General features: G+C 38.6%; 1 non-coding gene across 1 annotated transcript; it reads left to right on the forward strand.

The window, feature by feature from the left end:
• Nucleotides 1-3580: 3580 nt before the first annotated feature.
• On the forward strand, nt 3581-3687 carry LOC127077792 (small nucleolar RNA R71). Its single transcript, XR_007787564.1, has one exon. It is a non-coding gene; the product is annotated as a small nucleolar RNA R71 (small nucleolar RNA).
• The last annotated feature ends 16348 nt before the right edge of the window (nt 3688-20035 follow it).

A 20035-nucleotide genomic window follows, 5' to 3' on the forward strand; every position in this document is an offset into this window, starting at 1 on the left:
TTTAAAAAGTAAGGGGTCATCCCAGTAATAATGTTTTATGTCATAGAAGAATCGTTTCTTCTGTTGGTAGGATAAGGTAGGTGGAACTATTCCGGCAGCTAAATAATTGACTAGGTCAGCGTACCACGGTGTAACAGATATAGCTAAGGTGGTTTCTACCTGTTTATCAGCGTTATTTTCTTCTAAAGTAGCTATAAGCTTATCGTACGAGAAATCATCGTTAATTGATGTTCTTTCCGGTTCAAGGTTCTCAAGTCTAGAGAGGTGATCAGCTACTACGTTTTCAGTTCCTTTCTTGTCTTTGATTTCCAAATCGAACTCTTGTAGCAACAGGATCCACCTTAGGAGTCTAGGTTTAGCATCCTTTTTAGTTAAGAGGTATTTGATAGCAGCGTGGTCAGTGTAGATGATTATTTTGGCTCCGACCAAGTAAGAACGAAATTTATCTAGCGCAAACACTACTGCTAGAAGTTCTTTCTCAGTTGTGGCGTAATTCATTTGTGCTTCATCTAGAGTTCTACTTACGTAATATATAACATGAAGCTTTTTATCCTTTCGTTGTCCTAAAACATCACCTACAGCGTAATCACTGGCATCACACATTATTTCGAATGGTTCATTCCAATCTGGTGTCTGCATTATGGGTGCGGAGATCAGTGCTTGTTTAAGCGTTTGAAATGCTTCTAAACATTTATTTTCGAATATGAATTCAGCATCTTTCATTAATAGTCCGGTTAAAGGTTTAGTTATTTTAGAGAAGTCTTTAATGAATCGTCGGTAAAAACCGGCATGTCCTAAGAAGCTTCGTACTTCTCTCACAATTTTCGGGGGTTGAAGATTTTCGATTACCTCTATTTTGGCTTTGTCTACTTCAATTCCTCTGTTCGAGATGATGTGTCCTAAAACAATTCCTTCTTGTACCATAAAGTGACATTTTTCCCAATTAAGTACTAGGTTTACTTTTACACATCGCTCTAGCACTCTTTCTAAGTTTTCAAGACATTCTTCAAAGCTTTGTCCGCATACGGAAAAGTCATCCATAAATACTTCCATGATGTTTTCTAGAAAATCGGCGAATATTGCCATCATGCACCTTTGGAAAGTTGCAGGAGCATTACACAAGCCAAACGGCATTCGTCTATAAGCGAAGGTACCAAAAGGGCACGTGAACGTTGTCTTTTCTTGGTCGTCAGGATGAATTGGTATTTGAAAGAAACCTGAGTAACCGTCTAGATAGCAGAAATGAGAATGTTTTGCTAATCGTTCTAACATCTGATCAATGAATGGTAAAGGGAAATGATCTTTTCGGGTTGCTTTGTTTAGTTTCCTATAGTCAATGCACATTCTCCATCCCGATTCGATTCGTTTGGTTATAGTTTCTCCTTTTTCATTTTCAATGACTGTTATACCTCCTTTCTTTGGCACTACGTGTACAGGACTAACCCATTTGCTATCAGATATAGGATATATGATACCTGCCTCTAATAACTTGGTTATTTCCTTCTTCACTACCTCACTCAGGATCGGGTTTAGTCTCCTCTAGTGTTCCCTGGAAGTTTTACAGTCTTCTTCTAGCATGATGCGGTGCATACAAATAGAAGGACTTATTCCTTTAAGATCGGTGATGTTGTATCCTAGTGCGGCTGGATATTTTCTTAAGATATGCAGGAGTTTTTCTGTTTCGAGTTTTCCTAGGTCAGCATTAACTATCACTGGTCGTTCAAGTTCTAAGTCTAGGAATTCATATCTCAGATTTTTGGGAAGTGTTTTCAGGTCTAAGGTTGGTTTCTTAAGGCATTGCGTAGGGTCCGGTGTTATTGCTAAACATTGGTTAAGTTTGTCTTCTACAAGATAGTCAGATGATTTGTCTTTTTCTAACTCCGTTTCTTTTATGCATTCATCGATGATATCCATGAAGTAACATGTATCTTCTATTGCAGGTGCTTTCAAAAATTGGGAAAGAATGAACTCAATTTTCTCTTCTCCTACTTCAAAAGTGAGTCGTCCTCATTTTACATCTATGATCGCACCGGCTGTTGCTAAGAACGGTCTTCCCAGTATAATGGGTGTAACTTCATCTTCTCTAATATCCATAATTATAAAATCAGTTGGAATGTAGAATTGACCTATGCGCACTAGAACGTTTTCAAGAATTCCTACAGGATATTTGACGGAACAATCTGCTAGTTGCACAGACATTTTAGTTGGTCTTAATTCTCCCATTTCAAGTCTCTTGCATCTGGATAAAGGCATAACACTAATACCGGCTCCTAAATCGCATAAGGCTTTGTCAATGACAAATTTTCCTATGTGACAGGGTATAGAGAAACTACCTGGGTCTTTAAGCTTAGGAGGCATATTCTGGATTATAGCGCTACATTCAGCGGTGAGTGTAACGGTTTCGCTATCTTCAAGTTTCCTTTTATTAGAAAGAATTTCTTTTTAAAACTTGGCATATGAGGGCATCTGCGTAATAGCTTCTGTAAACGGAATTGTGACGTTTAATTGTTTTAGTAGGTCGACAAATTTTTTAAATTGGCCCGCATCTTTGGTTTTAATAAGCCTTTGAGGGTAAGGGATAGGTGGTTTATAAGGTGGTGGAGGTACATAAGGTTCCTTTTTTTCTACGGTTTCCTTATTACTCTCTTCCTTTTCCTTAGGTTCACTTTCCTCCTCAGTTGACTTTTTAGAGTTTTGGTTTTCTATCCTTGGGTCAGACGGTCCTTCCACTTCCGTTCCACTTCTCAGTATAATTGCATGAGCGTGGCTTCTCGGGTTAGGTTGGGGTTGGCCAGGAAATGTACCAGTTGGGGCAGCAGTAGGCGCTTGTTGTTGAGCTACTTGTGATATTTGCGTTTCCAGCATTTTGTTATGAGTAGCCAGGGCATCTACTTTACTTGCTAGTTGTTTAATTTGTTCGCCAGTGTGTACATTCTGGTTTAAGAAATCTTTATTGGTTTGTTGTTGAGAGGCTATAAAGTTTTCCATCATGATTTCCAAGTTGGATTTCCTAGGGGCGTTATTGTTAGGTGTAGATGGAATCGGCTTCTGATATCCCTGAGGTATAGCTGGGGCTTGATTTGGAGATTGTCCAGGTGCGTATAAAGCATTATTACTCTTATATGAAAAATTGGGATGATTCTTCCAATTTGAGTTATAGGTGTGCTAGTAGGGGCTTCCTTGAGCATAGTTTACTTGCTCCGCTTGGATTCCTGTTAGGAGTTGACAATCTGCAGGAGTGTGACCTTGGATTCCACAGACTTCGCAATTCTGAGTTATGGCAACCACGGTGGCTGGAGGTGATACATTTAAACTTTCAATTTTTTGGACCAGAGCATCCACTTTTGCATTAACATGATCAAGGTTACTTATCTCGTACATGCCAATTTTCGTTTGAGGTTTTTCCACCATTGTTCGTTCGGTTCCCCACTGATAGTGGTTTTGAGCCATGCTTTCGATAAGTTGGTAAGCGTCAGCATAAGGTTTGTTCATCAGTGCACCACCTGCGGCGGCATCTATTGTTAACCTCGTGTTGTACAGGAGACCATTATAGAAGGTATGAATTACTAACCAGTCTTCTAAACCATGGTGTGGACAAAGTCTCATCATGTCTTTGTATCTTTCCCATGCTTCGAAGAGAGATTCGTTATCTTTCTGTTTAAATCCATTTATTTGGGCTCTTAACATAGCTGTTTTGCTTGGCGGAAAATATCGAGCAAGAAAAACTTTCTTCAACTCGTTCCATGTGATGACTGAGTTGGAAGGAAGAGATTGAAGCCATCTTCTAGCGCTATCTCTTAGTGAGAAAGGAAAAAGACGAAGTCGAATTGCCTCTGGAGTGACACCATTAGCTTTAACAGTATCGGCGTATTGGACAAATACGGATAAATGAAGGTTAGGATCCTCGGTAGGATTTCCAGAGAATTGGTTCTGTTGCACTGCCTGCAACAGTGAAGGTTTAAGTTCAAAGTTGTTTGCTTCGATTGCGGGTGGAGCAATACTCGAATGCGGTTCATCTTGCGATGGAGCGGCGTAATCTCTAAGAGCACGAGCTGGTTCTGCCATCTCGGGTATCGAAGGGAAAATATTTTTGAAATCGGGAAGTTCTACAGGAGGGAGATTGTTTGCAGCACGATATTCCCGAATTCGTCGTAAGACTCAGAGATATAATTCGATATCATTGATTCGTAAGTAGAATGGCTCGCCTTGTGAGCGAGTGCGTGGCATACAAATCAACGAAAGAAAGAAAAGAAAAAAAAAGCCTTAGTCTCTACAGCGTAACAGAAGAGTTACGATATCGACTAAATAAAAGTCCCCGGCAACGGCGCCAAAAACTTGATCGCGACTTTATGAGTCGAATTTGGGGTACAAACTGCAAGTGCACAGTTCTATCGCGTAGTTTTAAAAGATATCGATCCCACAGGGACTTATGAATCGATATACCGTTATCTAAGGTTACTTCGTAAAGCTAAGGCAGGTAATACTTTGATTGTTTGGGGGAAAAGCTAAAACTAAAATAAGATCTAGATTAAATATCTAATAAGCGGATATCGGTATGCAGTTCGTCGTAATTAAGGAATCAATTCTTTGTTGGTTTCTTGGTTTTAAAATAAATCTTTTCAGTTGACGCTATTGATTAAAAGTTTTATCTCAAACTCTCGCTTTGTTGAATAAACTATGATTTTATATTAACGTAGCTGTCACTTATAGTTAAGTCAAAAACCACTTTTTGAAAACAATAGAATCCGTAGAAACTCTTTTTAAGAAAACACTAATCGTTTAAACACCCTTATCTCAAACTCTCGCTCTGTTGACTTAGGTTATATAATTAAATTCAAATGCTTAACTCTCGTCCTCACATTCAATCTTTAAAAATACTTTTTGAAAAAGGTTAGAATTTAATTAACTCTAAAAATTGCTCTCGCCCTGATCTAGAATTAATGTCCAATTTACACTGTCCAGTCAAAAACTCAAACTCTCGCTCTATTGCTTTTAACTTCTTTATGTCTTTTACTTTCGTACAAAAACTTTGTTATTAAACCTGTAAATTGAGACCGTAAAAAGAGTGATTTTAATTTTAAACTTAATTAAACCAATTTGGTTTTGATTCCTTCATTCCGCTTACTTTACATACCGATACCTAAGTAATTTAGCCATACATACTAAACAGACTTAAATAAATATCATGCATAAACAGATTCATCTCAAGCATATAATATAAATAAACGATAAAACAAAGCATATATGAAATCAAACAATAATTAAAGAACCTGAGAAATTAAATAGCAGTCTTGAACACTCCACCACAGGTCGGTTGGATCTGTTCTTGAATTCTTCAATCAGGTAGGAGAATAAAAGCGAAGGAATAAAAAACTAGATTCTAACGTAAGGTTAGATCCGGTAAAAGGTACACAATAGTTTCCGGTGTAGAAACTATTGTGCGAAAAATTAATTAAATGCTGGAAAAGAAAATAGAATTGCAAAAGAAACAATATAAAAATTGTAAAAGTAGTACTGTAAAAATATGCTTAAGCTGCTGGAAAAAGAAAAATGCGAAAAAGCGAAAGCTGGAAAAAGTGTGGAAGCGTGGAACCGTGGAACCGTTGCAGGGTTTGCAAAGCTGATATTTATACTAGTACTTTCTGTAACGGTTTCCAAAAGTAGTCCGCGTCAAGGGGTCTTCACGTAACGAAGGGTTAGGCGTGCAAATAGGACTCAACGTCTCTGAAGGCAAAAATATAGGGGAATGGTGTGACGTCCGTCACACCATGTGTGACGCTCGTCACAGGAGTGTGCAAGGCGTGACGCTCGTCACAGCCCTTGTGACGCTCGTCACAGGCACAGCGCCTGTGCCTTTTTTTGGCTGGGCTTTGGCATTTGATATTTGTTTCCAAAAACTTCTTTCTGCACCTCCTTTTCTTCCCTTTTTTACTTGTGCTTCAAATAAACTACCTGAGATAAATAGAAAGGAAATACCGAGTAATATCGAGTGAAATGAAATAAATTGAAGCAAATAATAATATAATTTAATTGAATTAAGTCCTAAAATGTGATATAATTTCATGTTATCAGCTAGTTCGTTTAATGTATCAAGTGTGACTTAATCATGAGATCACATTAAACATAAGGACTCTATTCTTAAAGTATCCGTAGTCGAGATTTATTGTTAAGTGGGATAACATTAAAGCATTAAGACTATTATGTATATAGACTGATGATCACATCTCATGGATCATGTATAAGGAGTTATCAAGTCTTAAACATTGGTATGAATATTAAGAGTAATATTTATACTGGATTGACCCTCTATGAGAATACTATATAGAATATTATGCAAAGTGTCATAAGTTATTCTCATGGGGATAATGGTGTATACCACCCTTTGACCTGAAACCACTATGGACCCTAGATGTACAGTCGAGTGCCTTATTGCTGATCAAACATTATCCATAACTGGATGACCATAAAGACAGTTGATGGGTACTCCATGAAGCATATTGAGGGACATGAGTGACCTAGATGGAATTTTCCCATCCTGCGTAACAGGATAAATGTCTATGGGCCCAATATTGAACTGGACAAAGATGACACGGTCTATGCCTTGTGTTCAATATATACATAAGGGAAAAAAGGTAATTGTACACATAAGTATTATCACAAAAGGATTTGTCAGATCACATGACATTTTCATGTCTTGGGTAGAAGTGATGTGTTGCTAGATACCACTCACTGTTTATTATGTTAAATATGTGATTTAATATGATTGTCAATGCTGCGAAAACCTACAGGGTCATACAGAAAAGGACGAATTGATGAGAGATAGAGTAACTAAGAAACACCGTAAGGTATGGTGCACTTAAGTGAATTGTAGAACATCGTAAGGTACGATGTACTTAAGTAGAATACGATATATGGTAAGATACCATACACTTAAGTGATTTTGGCATATTATAAGATATGGGCCACATACACTTAAGTGGGCTTTTTTAGCTTGTAGCCCACACAAGTGGTTCTATAAATAGAACCCTTGCGTAGAAGCATTTGTGCAGTTGCAATTTCGTTTCTCTCTCTTTCTCACTCAAAGCCTTCATTCGTAGCAGCTAGCACTATGATTGAAGGAATCTGTTCGTGTGGATTGAGTAGAGGCATTATCACCATTCAACGTTTGTGATCGCTCCGTAGATCTTCATCAAAGGTTTCAATATCCATAAGAGGTAACAATTCTATCACTGATCATACACATTCGTAAGGATCACTAAAGGAGATTTTTTTTTAAATTCTGTTGCGTTTTAGATCGCTCTTCTCCTTTAGTGGTATCAGAGCCACTTATGAAACCATGCATCTTATAGCTATTTATTTTCTATATTTTCTGTATTAATACGATTAAAAGATAGACTGAATCAAATAATAAATGAGTAATTAAATTTGGCATCATGTGTGTACGATTTGGATGATTGATGTTGACTATGCTTCGGAATCCGATGTTAGTATGGTGAAGCAACGATAATTTCTCTGCAGACCTCATTGTTGTAGCTTCCAGTTCACATGCACCTTCTATACCTCTTCCCAGAAACTTGTTAATGACAGTGGGAGAAAATGTGATACACTTACCTCTCACAAAAACTTTGAAAAATTCCTTGCTGTTTTTATCAGCAATATCTTCAGGAGTGTTGACAATCAATTCCTTAACCAATCCCTCATAGCACTAAGATAACCCAGCCACAGTCTTTATTAACCCAACATTCTTAATTAGGTCCATGGCCTCTTTAACTTCAACAACATCCTTTCCTAACTCTCTCTCTACAACCACCCTTCTTTGAATCACAAACTTCCATTTGACAGCTCAATCTTCAAGATTGAAAGAGATATTGTCCAAATGCACAACAACAACTTTCACAGGGAACTTCCTTACAGTTGTCCTCTTCACAGGGGAGATGTCAGGGACATCTTCGTCAGACTCAGAAACTTCTCTCACCTTCCTTTTCTTCACATCAACTTTGCTCCAAGATTTGGAAGGACCTACACCAACAGTCTTCTTAGCTGTTTTAGCTGACATCATTTCAGCCACAAATCTACCTTTTCTAGTCTTCATACGCTTAGCCACACTAGGCTTTAAGTGATGAAGTAAACTATCATCTTGATCATCAGACCTATCATCCTCTAGGTCAATCACATTGTTTGCAGAATCATGCTTCTCAGAATGTGAAGCATTGGCAGTTGTAGATCCCACAGATTTTTTACCAGACACAGTTTGCCCTAGAGAGCACAAACCTTCAGTATCCATGTCCTTCTCAGATCTAGAGGAATCGTCATCCTTCTCACTATGAGGTTCAACCTTAGGAGATGGGTACATTCTAGATAGAGGAGTAGAGACTCCCTTCACAGAATGTCCTTCATTAAGGATTCTAGTGACTAGGTTTCTTATGACACGATTAGTGTGGTGCATATCTTCCTTAGAACTAGTGGCATGAGTAGAGCTAGAAGGGATACTAGAGATGTTACCTTGAGTGGGGCATGCAGAAGCAGATGCATCCATGGGATGGTTTGAGTCAGGGGCTTCGCCTGGAATAACAGACAGAGGGACCACATCCAAAATTTCATAATCGAGAAAGTTCATGGAAGAAGTGTTATCCTTGTGAGTAGGCTTAGTAGTTTTTGAACCAGATGGAGTTTGATGTTGTGACATCTTGTCGTTTTTGTGGAAAGATTTCAGTTGCCATAGCCGAGGAGTTTGACGAAGAAGCAGGGAGTTGGAAATGTTTGATAGGTAGTGAGGTTGCGTGTGAAAAGGTAATAGATGGCATTTCCAAGACTAGGTGATGATTTACCATAAAGGGGGCGCTTTATTTTAAGTAAGCAGACAATAATTTGATTACCTTTTCCACTCCATATTAATTGCTACAAATTTTCATAAATACAAATCCCTAATTTCCCTCTTAGAAATTGAAATTGATTTGCATCCAAGGCCTTTGTAAAAATATCAGCTAACTGCATCTCAGTAGCAACATGCTCTAGGGCTACAATTTTATCCTCCACGAGTTCTCTAATAAAATGGTGACGGATATCAATATGTTTTGTCCTGCTATGCTGAATAGGATTCTTGGAAATGTTTATAGCACTCAGGTTGTCACAGTACAATGTCATGACATCTTGCGTGACATTGTATTCAGTCAGCATCTATTTCATCCACACCAGTTGAGAGCAACTACTTCCAGCTGCTATGTATTCAGCTTCAGCAGTGGACAGAGACACACAATTTTGTTTCTTACTAAACCATGATATTAAGTTGTTCCCCAAGAAGAAGCATCCTCCTGATGTGCTTTTCCTATCATCAGCACTTCCAGCCCAATCAGCATCACAATATCCAGTCAGCACAGATCCAAATCCATGAGTGTATAACATCCCATAGCCACTAGTGCCATTGACATATTTCAGGATCCTTTTCACTTGGTTTATGTGACTCACCTTTGGTTCATCTTGATATCAAGCACATACACCTACATGAAAAGAAATGTCAAGTCTGCTTGCTGTGAGATATAGCAGACTCCCTATCATGCTTCTATAGAGACTTTGATCCACACTGACACCATTTTCATCTTTAGACACTTTCAGATGAGTAGGAGCAGGTGTCCTTTTGTGGCTTGCATTCTCCATGCCAAACTTCTTAACAATATTTTTGGCATATTTGCTTTGAGATAGAAAGATAGAATCTTCCATCTGCTTGACTTGTAGCCCAAGAAAATAGGTTAGTTCTCCAACAAGGCTCATTTCAAATTCAGACTGCATTTGTTTAACAAAATGTTCAACCATCTTATTTGACATCCCACCAAACACAATATCATCCACATATATCTGAGCCACCATGAGTTTTCCTCCTTAATTTTTGACAAATAAGGTCTTATCAATGCCTCTCTTCTTGTATCCATTGTCAATGAGAAACACTATGAGTCTATCATACCAAGCTCTAGGAGCTTGTTTCAACCGATAGAGGGCTTTCCTCAACTTATACACATGCTTTGGAAGTTTTGGGTCTGTAAACCCTTTAGGTTGTTCAACATACACTTCCTCATTTAAGTACCTATTTAAGAAGGCACTTATCACATCCGTTTGGAACAGTTTAAACTTCAGAATACATGTCACTCCGAGCAGTAATCTAATGGACTCCAGGCAAGCTACAGGGGAAAATGTTTCATCAAAGTCAACTCCTTCAACTTGAGTGTATCCTTGTGCTACCAATCTTGCTTTATTTTTAGTAACCACCCCTTGTTCATCAGATTTATTCTTATAAATCCACTTTGTTCCAATAACATTTATTCCTTCAGGTCTTGGAACCAATTTCCATACTTCATTTCTCTTGAATTGGCCTAACTCTTCCTGCATGGCATCGATCTAGAATTCATTAGTTAAGGCTTCTTTGACATTCTTGGGCTCAATCTTGGACACAAAACAGGCATGTGAGATAACTTCCCTTGATCTAGTGGTGACCCCTTTATTTGGGTCTCCTATAATGAGATCTTTCGGATGATCCTTCTGAATTCATATAGAGGGTCCCTTATTAAATTTATCAGCTTCAGGTTCAGCTTGAGTGGATTCACTCTCATTACTTTTGTTCAGGAGATCAGTTGGGGCATCATTCAGAGATGTTTCAACATCGTCTGTGACATTAGTCTCTTGATCAACAACAACAACATTAATAGATTTCATCATTAATTTTGTTCTGGAATTAAAAACCCTAAATGCTTTGTTGTGTGTTGAGTAACCCAGAAATATTCCTTCATCACTCTTGGGATCCATTTTCCTTCTTTGTTCATGATCAGTCAAGATATAACATTTACTACCAAACACATGGAATTATTTGACAGTAGGTATTCTTTCTTTCCAGACTTCATATAAAGTAGTTGGGGTCCCTTTCTTCAAGGTTACTCTGTTGTGAACATAGCAGGCTGTGTTCATAGCTTCAGGCCAGAAGTGGTAAGGCAACTTCTTAGCATGAATCATAGCTCTGGCAGATTCTTGGAGAATTCTATTTTTCCTTTCTACCACACCATTTTGCTAAGGGGTAATGGGAGATGAGAACTCATGAATAATTCCTTCAGATGAACAGAATCCAGCTAATTTACTGTTCTCAAATTCTTTCCCATGATCACTTTTGATTCTGATAACTTGACTTTCTTTTTCTCTTCGAAGTATTAGGAAAAGATCTTTGAACACCTCAAATACATCAGATTTTTCCCTTATAAAATTTACCCAAGTATATCTGGAGAATTCGTCCACCACCACATAAGCATACCTTTTCCCACCAAGACTTTCCACCTGCATAGGTCCCATCAAGTCCCTGTGGAGAAGTTCCAACACTCTAGATGTGGTGTCATGTTTGATCTTCTGATGTGACATCTTTGTCTGCTTTCCAATCTGACACTCACAACAAACTTTTCCTTCATCAATCTTTAATTTCGGGATTCCTCTGACAGCTTCCACAGATATAATCCTCTTCATTCTTTTAAGATGCAGATGGCCCAGTTTTTGATGCCATAGTTTCACTTCTTCTTCTTTAGCTAGAGTACACATTGATGAATAACTAGTTTCTTGAGAATTCCACATATAGCAGTTGTCCTTAGACCCGACTCCTTTCATTATCACCTCATTTTTTCATTAGTAATTGTTGATTCTAAGTGTTGGCAGCAATTTTGGTAAAACAAAGAGTGTTCACAAGATGTCATGTGTGATGTCTTAACATAAGATATCCTATGTACCTGCTGGAGTTAAAGAACATATGCAAGCAGGATTGTTTTAAAATGCCACATAAAATGACAAGGCTTCTGATATTGGATGTACCTACTGGAGCTTAGCTGAAAGACATGTTCATGCAGGATTGTTTCAGATGACATGCACAATGTCATGACATCTGATATGGTTGTACCTGCTATAAAAGGAAATTGGATTATGCAGGATTTTTTCCAGGATGTCAGACCCGATGTCATGAAATCCTGTACACAGAACATTCAGTATGAATGTCTGGCGTTTTGTGATTGCACAATTAATGGAAATCTTTGGATGGTTGAAGATATGGCTAGCTGGCGCATTCAATCATGGATTACAACCAGATTTACTTATTTTCCAATGAGATCTATACAACTGTTATAAAAAGATTTGATTGGAAAATAGATTTAGGGTTTTCAAGATGTCCAAGCCCAGCTAAATGCTTCTATAAAAAGGAACTTAGAAAACCTATTTGAACACACAACCAAGACTGAGCGAAATAGAGAGAGAGAGCTAGGGTTTGTGTCTGCTTAGTCGTAAGACTTGTAGGTCATTCAAGTCATCCATTGATGATTGAATTGGACTGATTTGTGGTTGTAATTTGTCACTCCAAAGCTGTTAAGCAAGAGTGTGTGTCCACTTGATCAAAGTTGTGAAGCAAGATCAAGTGTGTGTCTTCTTGATCAAAGTTGTGAAGCAAGATCAAGAGTGTGTCTTCTTGATTGAGACTGTGAAGTAAAATCAAGAGTTTGTAATTGAAAAGTATTTTCTTTTCACAAGGGATTGTTGTTTAAGATCACTGGTGTGTGATTGTAAGGGAAGTGAGTGGGTTCTCATATCTAAGAGTGCTTAGGTAGAAGTTGCACGGGTAGAGATTAGGTGAGAAAGACTGTAACTTGTTGAAGTGTACGGATAGTCTTTGAACTAATTCTATTTTAGTGAATTTCCTTTCTGGCTTGGTAGCCCCCAGACGTAGGTGAGTTGCACCGAACTGGGTTAACAATTGCTTGTGTTATTCACTTTACCATTCTGTTTATTTTATCCATTGTGTGTTAGCAGATATCAGTGTCGTAACATTACCTTCGACATCTTATATCTGATACCAGAATTTCAATTGGTATCAGAGCAGGCATCCTGCTCTGGTTCTGGGTGAGATCTATGGGCAATACTTTCTGGTACAATGGAGAGAGATGGAGGATCTGTTCATAGGCCACCAATTTTGGATGGTTCTAACTATGACTATTGGAAACCTAGAATGGTAGCGTTTCTGAAATCCCTTGATAACAAGGCTTGGAAAGCTGTGCTAACAGGTTGGGTGCATCCTGTCATTACTAAAGAAGGAGAAGCCACCACTGAGAAGAAGCCTGAAGAACAATGGTCCAAGGAGGAGGATGATCTCTCTCTTGGAAACTCTAAAGCCATGAATGCAATATTCAATGGGGTAGACAAGAATATTTTCAGGCTGGTAAATAACTGTGAAGTGGACAGAGATGCTTGGGACATTCTCAAGGTCACTCATGAAGGCACCACTAGGGTAAAGATGTCTAGACTTCAGCTTCTCACCTCCAAGTTTGAAAACTTAAAGATGAAAGAAGATGAAAACATTCATGAATTTCACATGAGTATCCTTGAGATTGCTAATGCTTCAGGAGCCCTGGGAGAGAAAATGATAGATGAAAAGTTGGTAAGAAAAATACTCAGGTCACTCCCTAAGAGATTTGCAATGAAGCTGACTGCCATAGAAGAGTCTCAAGACATCTCCAACATGAGGGTAGATGAGCTAATTGGCTCCCTCCAAACCTTTGAGATGGGATTGATTGAGGGAACTGAAAAGAAAACCAAGAGCATTGCCTTTGTATCCAACACAGAAGAGGAAAACAGTCAAGATGTGGATAAAGAGTGGGCCAATGAAGTTGTAATGCTGGGGAGACAGTTTAACAGATTGTTAAAGAAAATGGATGTCAGATCCAAGGCAAATGTCAAAAACATCTCATCTGACATCAGCAATGGAAGAAGAGTAAGGTTAGAAGAAAAGCCCAAAGAAGGAAAAGAAGTAAAGTGCTATGAATGTGATGGGTATGGACACATTAGAATAGAATGTGGTACCTACCTCAAGAAGCAGAAGATGAGTCTTGCTTCCACCTGGTCAGATGAGAGTGATACAGAGGAGGCTGCAAATCTTGTGACTGCTTTGACAGGAAGATGGGGATCTGATGAAGACTCAAGTGATGGTGAAGTAACCTTTGAGGAATTGGCCTCTACCTACAGAGAGCTGTGTCAGAAAAGTGTAGAGCTAAACAAGCAGTCTTTAAACCAAGAGAAAGACATAACTCAACTTGAGAATGAGAAGGTAGAATACTTGGAAACCATCTCCAAATTGAAAACAGAAGTTGTGGCTCTAAAGGTCAAGCTAGATGAAGATCAACAAGTTGAGAGCCAGAAGATAGTTCAACTGGAGAAAGAAAAAGCAGAACATGTGGAAACCATCTTCAAGCTAAAAACTGAAGTTGTGCTCTTAAACTCAAAACTAGAAGAGACAACCAAGTATGTAAGGATGTTGAACCATGGATCTGACTCCTTAGACAAGATTCTTCAAACTGGACAAATCACAGGAGTCAAATCTGGAATAGGGTACCATAAAACTAAGGCTCAAAGTAGTTACACTGGCTGCAAACCTCAAGCTAAACCTAAATGCAGCAATAGTAAGAGCAGTTCTAAGATGTCACACCATATGTCACACCATCAGAAGAAAGAACAGCAGAAAGACAAACACCAAAGATGGAGATGTCATTACTGTGGGAAATTTGGACACTCAAGGCCCTTCTGCTATAAGCTGTATGGTTACCCTACCTCCTTTCATCAACATCATCAGAAGAGAAAACAGCAGGATGGCAAACACCAAAGATGGAGATGTCAATACTGTGGGAAATCTGGACACTCTAGGTCTTCCTGTTATAAGCTATATGGTTATCCTAGCCATGTTCATCAACAGACTCACTATCAACCCAGACCCAAACATCACAGGCCTATCAACAAGAAGCAATGGGTTCCTAAGACTAATATTACAAGTCTAATGGCTCACAAAGAAGAGTGGTATTTTGATAGTGGATGCTCTAAACACATGACTGGGAACTCAGACTTGATAACTGATCTTCACCCTCATGACTTAAGCTATGTAACCTTTGGTGATGGAGCTAAAGGTGAAATAAATGGGATAGGCAAGCTTGAGTGTCCTGGAGCTCCTAAACTTGACAATATCCTACTGGTCAAGGGCTTGACTTCAAATCTAATAAGCATCAGTCAGCTAGGGGATCAAGGTCTGAATATTATCTTCACCAAAACTGAATGTCTGATTGTGAACAAAGACAGTGAAGTAATTATGAAAGGAATCAGGACCAACAACAACTGCTACATGTGGAGCTCTCAAATGGATAACCCCTCTAAGATGATTACAATTGCAAGAAGAATCACCAAGGGAAAGGAAAAGTGTCAGATAAGGATGCTAAGACCTAACCTCAAGGAAGAAAAGGTCATGATGGCCCAAACACCTGAACATATGACTGGTGGTATGAAGTCTGAAGGTAGTAAGAGCTTTGCTGAGACACAAGGGACTATGAGTGCAAAGGAAATTGATAAAATATCAGATGAAAGAAACAATGCTCAACCAAGTTGGATGAAATTACTGATAATTATATACAATGTCACACTCGATGTTATGACATTATATTATGACAACCTGGATGGTACACCTTTGTCCAAAGAACATATTCAGCACAGCTGGACCAAGTACATCACTTGCTTTCATCACTCATGTAGAAAATATGTTGAAAACAAACTCATAGTTCTACAGCATGAAATGCAACTAACCAACAGGACTGCAAGGGATTGGTATGTTGTTCAACGGAAATATGAAAAGGGAAAATTAGAGGATTGGTTTCTTGAGAAAATATGGCAATTAATGAGAAGTGGAAAAGGTAACAAAAATATTGTCTGCCCAATGAAAAGAAAAAGCCACATTAATAATGAATCATCTCCTAGTATTGGAAATAGCATCTATTTCATTTGCACACTCTGCCTGAGCATAATTCTTTCCATCTTCATCAAACTTCTCAAAGAACCTCTGCTAGGGCAAAGAAAGTTTTCTCAAAAGTTCAACAACATGTGTCAACATCCGTCAACATCTAGCTCAAAATCCTTTCATACTAGAACTGCCTCCAAGACTTGGAGTAAAGTAGAGGTCAGAAAGATGAAGGAAAGTGAGAGTTCTGAATCTGATGAGGATGTCGAATATGATGTCTCAGACATTTCCCCTGTTAAAAGGAAGCCTGTAAAGAAGTCTCCAAACAAAGTGGTTGTTGTTCATCTTGACAATATCTCGTGTCACGTAGAAGGTGGTGCTGCCAAATGGAAGTTTGTGACTCAAAGAAGGGTAGTAGTTGAAAGAGAATTGGGAAAAGAAGCAAGTGAAGTAAAGGAAGTCATGGAGTTAATTAAGACAGCTGGTCTTATGAAAACTGTGACTGCTCTGCCTCAGTGCTATGAGGGGTTAGTCAAAGAATTCATTGTGAACATCCCTGAGGAGATATATGAAAAAAGCAGCAGGGAGGGCTGCAAAGTTTTTGTAAGGGGTAAGTGTGTGAAACTTTCACCTACTATCATCAACAAGTTCCTAGGGAGAGGAACTGATGGAGGAGTAGATCTAGAGACCACAGACAATGAGGTCTGTAGAATTATTACAGTTGGCCAAGTTAAGGAATGGCCTAGTAGGAAACACCTATCAGCTAGTAAGCTCACTGTGAAATATGCCATTCTGCATAAGATTGGTTTAGCAAATTGGGTACCTACTAATCATGTCTCTACCATCTCCATTGCCCTGGGAAGGATCATTCATGCAATTGGAACCAAGATAAACTATGATTTTGGGAAATTCATATTTGACCAAACCATCAGACATGCTTCTACAAAGGCTGTGAAGTTACCTATTGCATTCCCTTCCCTTATGTGTGGCATTATCCTTAGCCAACAACCAGGCATACTCAATACTAATGACATGCCAAGCAGGAGAAAAACCCCTCTATCCATTCATTATAAGTTGTTTGAGGGAAGTCATATAAATGATGTTGTTATGACATCAGTCAGAAGAGAGCCTACATCTCAAGGAAGCATAATTGATCAATTGAAAGATACCTGCAAGGAATTGGAGAAGGGTATGAAGGTGGCAAAGGCAAAAAAAGAAGCTTTGGAAGCTCTTATTTGTAACCTGGAAAAAGAAGAGTTAGAAAAGGATGGTAAGGAATCAGATGGAAAAGCACAATCCAGTGGCTGCTCTAGAAGCTCTGAGTGTTCAGAAGATGAAGATGAAGGTGAAGGTGATACTTCCTCTTTTGATTAATGGTTCCTGCCTGAATTGAAGACTGGGAGGTGTGGTGGAAGTTGGGCTGCTGTTTGGAAGGCTGTTGTCTTGATTGGTTTTTGTTTTTGTATTTTATGGCAGTCCTCTTGATGCCTGTTATGTAATATTTAGGGCTCTTAATGAGTTCCTTGGATTTGTTCATTATTCCAGCTATCACAGCTGTATTTAATGATGGTGTGTACTTCCTGACTTTTTGTTTTAACATGCTTAATGTTATAACATCTGCTCTAACATTCTCTGCTAGGCTAATAGACATTTATTTTGTCTAATTGGTCACCTTTGGTCAATTTTGACTAAAAAGGGGGAGAAGTGCTGATATGGAAGTTGTATGTGGCTGGACAGAAGGACAACTATTTTTGGAAGAAGTGCACAGGTGTTAAAACAGAATGTTTCTGTTGTTCTGTTTGCAGATGTGAAAGAGGATGTCTGATATGGTGCACAGGTGTTGATGTTCAAGCAGATGTCAGTATGACATTCTGGCTGGTACATGTGCTGGAGTTATAGTAGCTGTTATATTTGATGAATGCACAGATTTAGGGGGAGAAGAAGTACCTTGGTGCATTGTGCATTTGTGTGTCTTACTAGTTGCATCCATAACTAGTAATTCTGATTGTTGCACAGATTTAGGGGGAGGAGAAGTACCCTTGTGCATGTGTGTATTACTAGTAGCCATAGCTAGTAATTGTTTTGCTTCTGCTGCTGATTAAACTACTGTTAAGTTGTTTAAACTGCTGATAGTTTGCCTTGTGAACAAAAAGGACAGATATATGTTTTAGCCAGAATTTGCCAAAGGGGGAGTTTGTGGATTCTAAGTGTTGGCAGCAATTTTGGTAAAACAAAGAGTGTTCACAAGATGTCATGTCTGATGTCTTAACATATGATATCCTATGTACCTGCTGGAGTTAAAGAACATATGCAAGCAGGATTGTTTCAGAATGCCACATAAAATAACAAGGCTTCTGATATTGGATGTATCTACTGGAGCTTAGATGAAAGACATGTTCATGCAGGATTGTTTCAGATGACATGCACAATGTCATGACATCTGATATGGCTGTACCTGCTATAAAAGGAAATTGGATTATGCAGGATTTTTTCCAGGATGTCAGACCCGATGTCATGACATCCTGTACACAGAACATTCAGTATGAATGTCTGGTATTTTGTGATTGCACAATTAATGGAAATCTTTAGATGATTGAAGATATGGCTAGCTGGCGCATTCAATCATGGATTACAACCAGATTTACTTATTTTCCAAAGAGATCTATACAGCTGTTATAAAAAGATTTGATTGGAAAATAGATTTAGGGTTTTCAAGATGTCCAAGCCCAGCTGAATGCTTCTATCAAAAGGGACTTAGAAAACCTGTTTGAACACACAACCAAGACTGAGCGAAATAGAGAGAGAGCTAGGGTTTGTGTCTGTTTAGTCGTAAGACTTGTAGGTCATTCAAGTCATCCATTGATGATTGAATTGGACTGATTTGTGGTTGTAATTTGTCACTCTAAAGCTGTTAAGCAAGAGTGTGTGCCCACTTGATCAAAGTTGTGAAGCAAGATCAAGTGTGTGTCTTCTTGATCAAAGTTGTGAAGCAAGATCAAGTGTGTGTCTTCTTGATCAAAGTTGTGAAGCAAGATCAAGAGTGTGTCTTCTTGATTGAAACTGTGAAGTAAAATCAAGAGTTTGTAATTGAAAAGTATTTTCTTTTCACAAGGGATTGTTGTTTAAGATCACTGGTGTGTGATTGTAAGGGAAGTGAGTGGGTTCTCATATCTAAGAGTGCTTAGGTAGAAGTTGCACGGGTAGAGATTAGGTGAGAAAGACTGTAACTTGTTGAAGTGTACGGATAGTCTTTGAACTAAATCTATTTTAGTGAATTTCCTTCCTGGCTTGATAGCCCCCAGACGTAGGTGAGTTGCACCGAACTGGGTTAACAATTGCTTGTGTTATTCGCTTTACCATTCTGTTTATTTTATCCATTGTGTGTTAGCAGATATCAGTGTCGTAACATTACCTTCGACATCTTATATTTGATACCAGAATTTCAGTAATCAAACATTCAGTTTTTGTGAAGTTCACATTTAAACCTTGGTCACACAGTTGGCTGATACTGATCAGGTTTGCAGTCAATCCTTTAACAAGTAGCACATTATCAAGGTTAGGGACTCCAGGGTAGTTTAGCTTTCCAATCCTCTTGATTTCACCCTTTGCTCCATCACCAAAAGTCACATAGTTGGTGGCATGAGTTTGAAGGTCAATTAGCAGGTTTTTGCTTCCAGTCATGTGTCTGGAGCATCCAGTGTCAAAATACCAGTCTTCTTTGGCTAAAACTCTGAAGGAAGTGTGAGCTATCAAGTTAGTAGCACCAGTCCTAGGAACCCACTATTTTCTGTTAACAGGGATATGGTGTTTGGGTCTAGGTTGATGATGAGTAGGACTAGGACAGCCAAACAACTTAAAGCATAATGGTTTTATATGGCCAAATTTTCCACAATAATGACATCTCCATCTTTGGTGTTTTCCTTTATGTTGTCTTTCCTTGTGATCTTGAGACAGCTGATGTGACATCTTTGGTTTGCTACCAGTGTGACTACACTCAGGAGTGGATTCATTGAACCCAAGGCCAGACTTGTCTCCTGCCATCTTTCCATTCTGGAGGATTTTGTCTAAGGTATCAGATCCAATGTTTAGCATTCTGACATACTTTGTCACCTCATCCCTTTTGGTGTTCAGGAACACGACTTCGATCTTCAACTTAGAAATGGTTTCTAAGTGTTCTGTCTTCTGATTCTCCACTTGTTGACACACTTCTTCACTTCTGTAACATAACTTTCTGTAGGTAGTGGCTAATTCATCAAA

The sequence above is a fragment of the Lathyrus oleraceus genome, chromosome 4 (assembly GCF_024323335.1).
Source record: "Lathyrus oleraceus cultivar Zhongwan6 chromosome 4, CAAS_Psat_ZW6_1.0, whole genome shotgun sequence".
NCBI classification, from domain to species: Eukaryota; Viridiplantae; Streptophyta; class Magnoliopsida; order Fabales; family Fabaceae; genus Lathyrus; species Lathyrus oleraceus.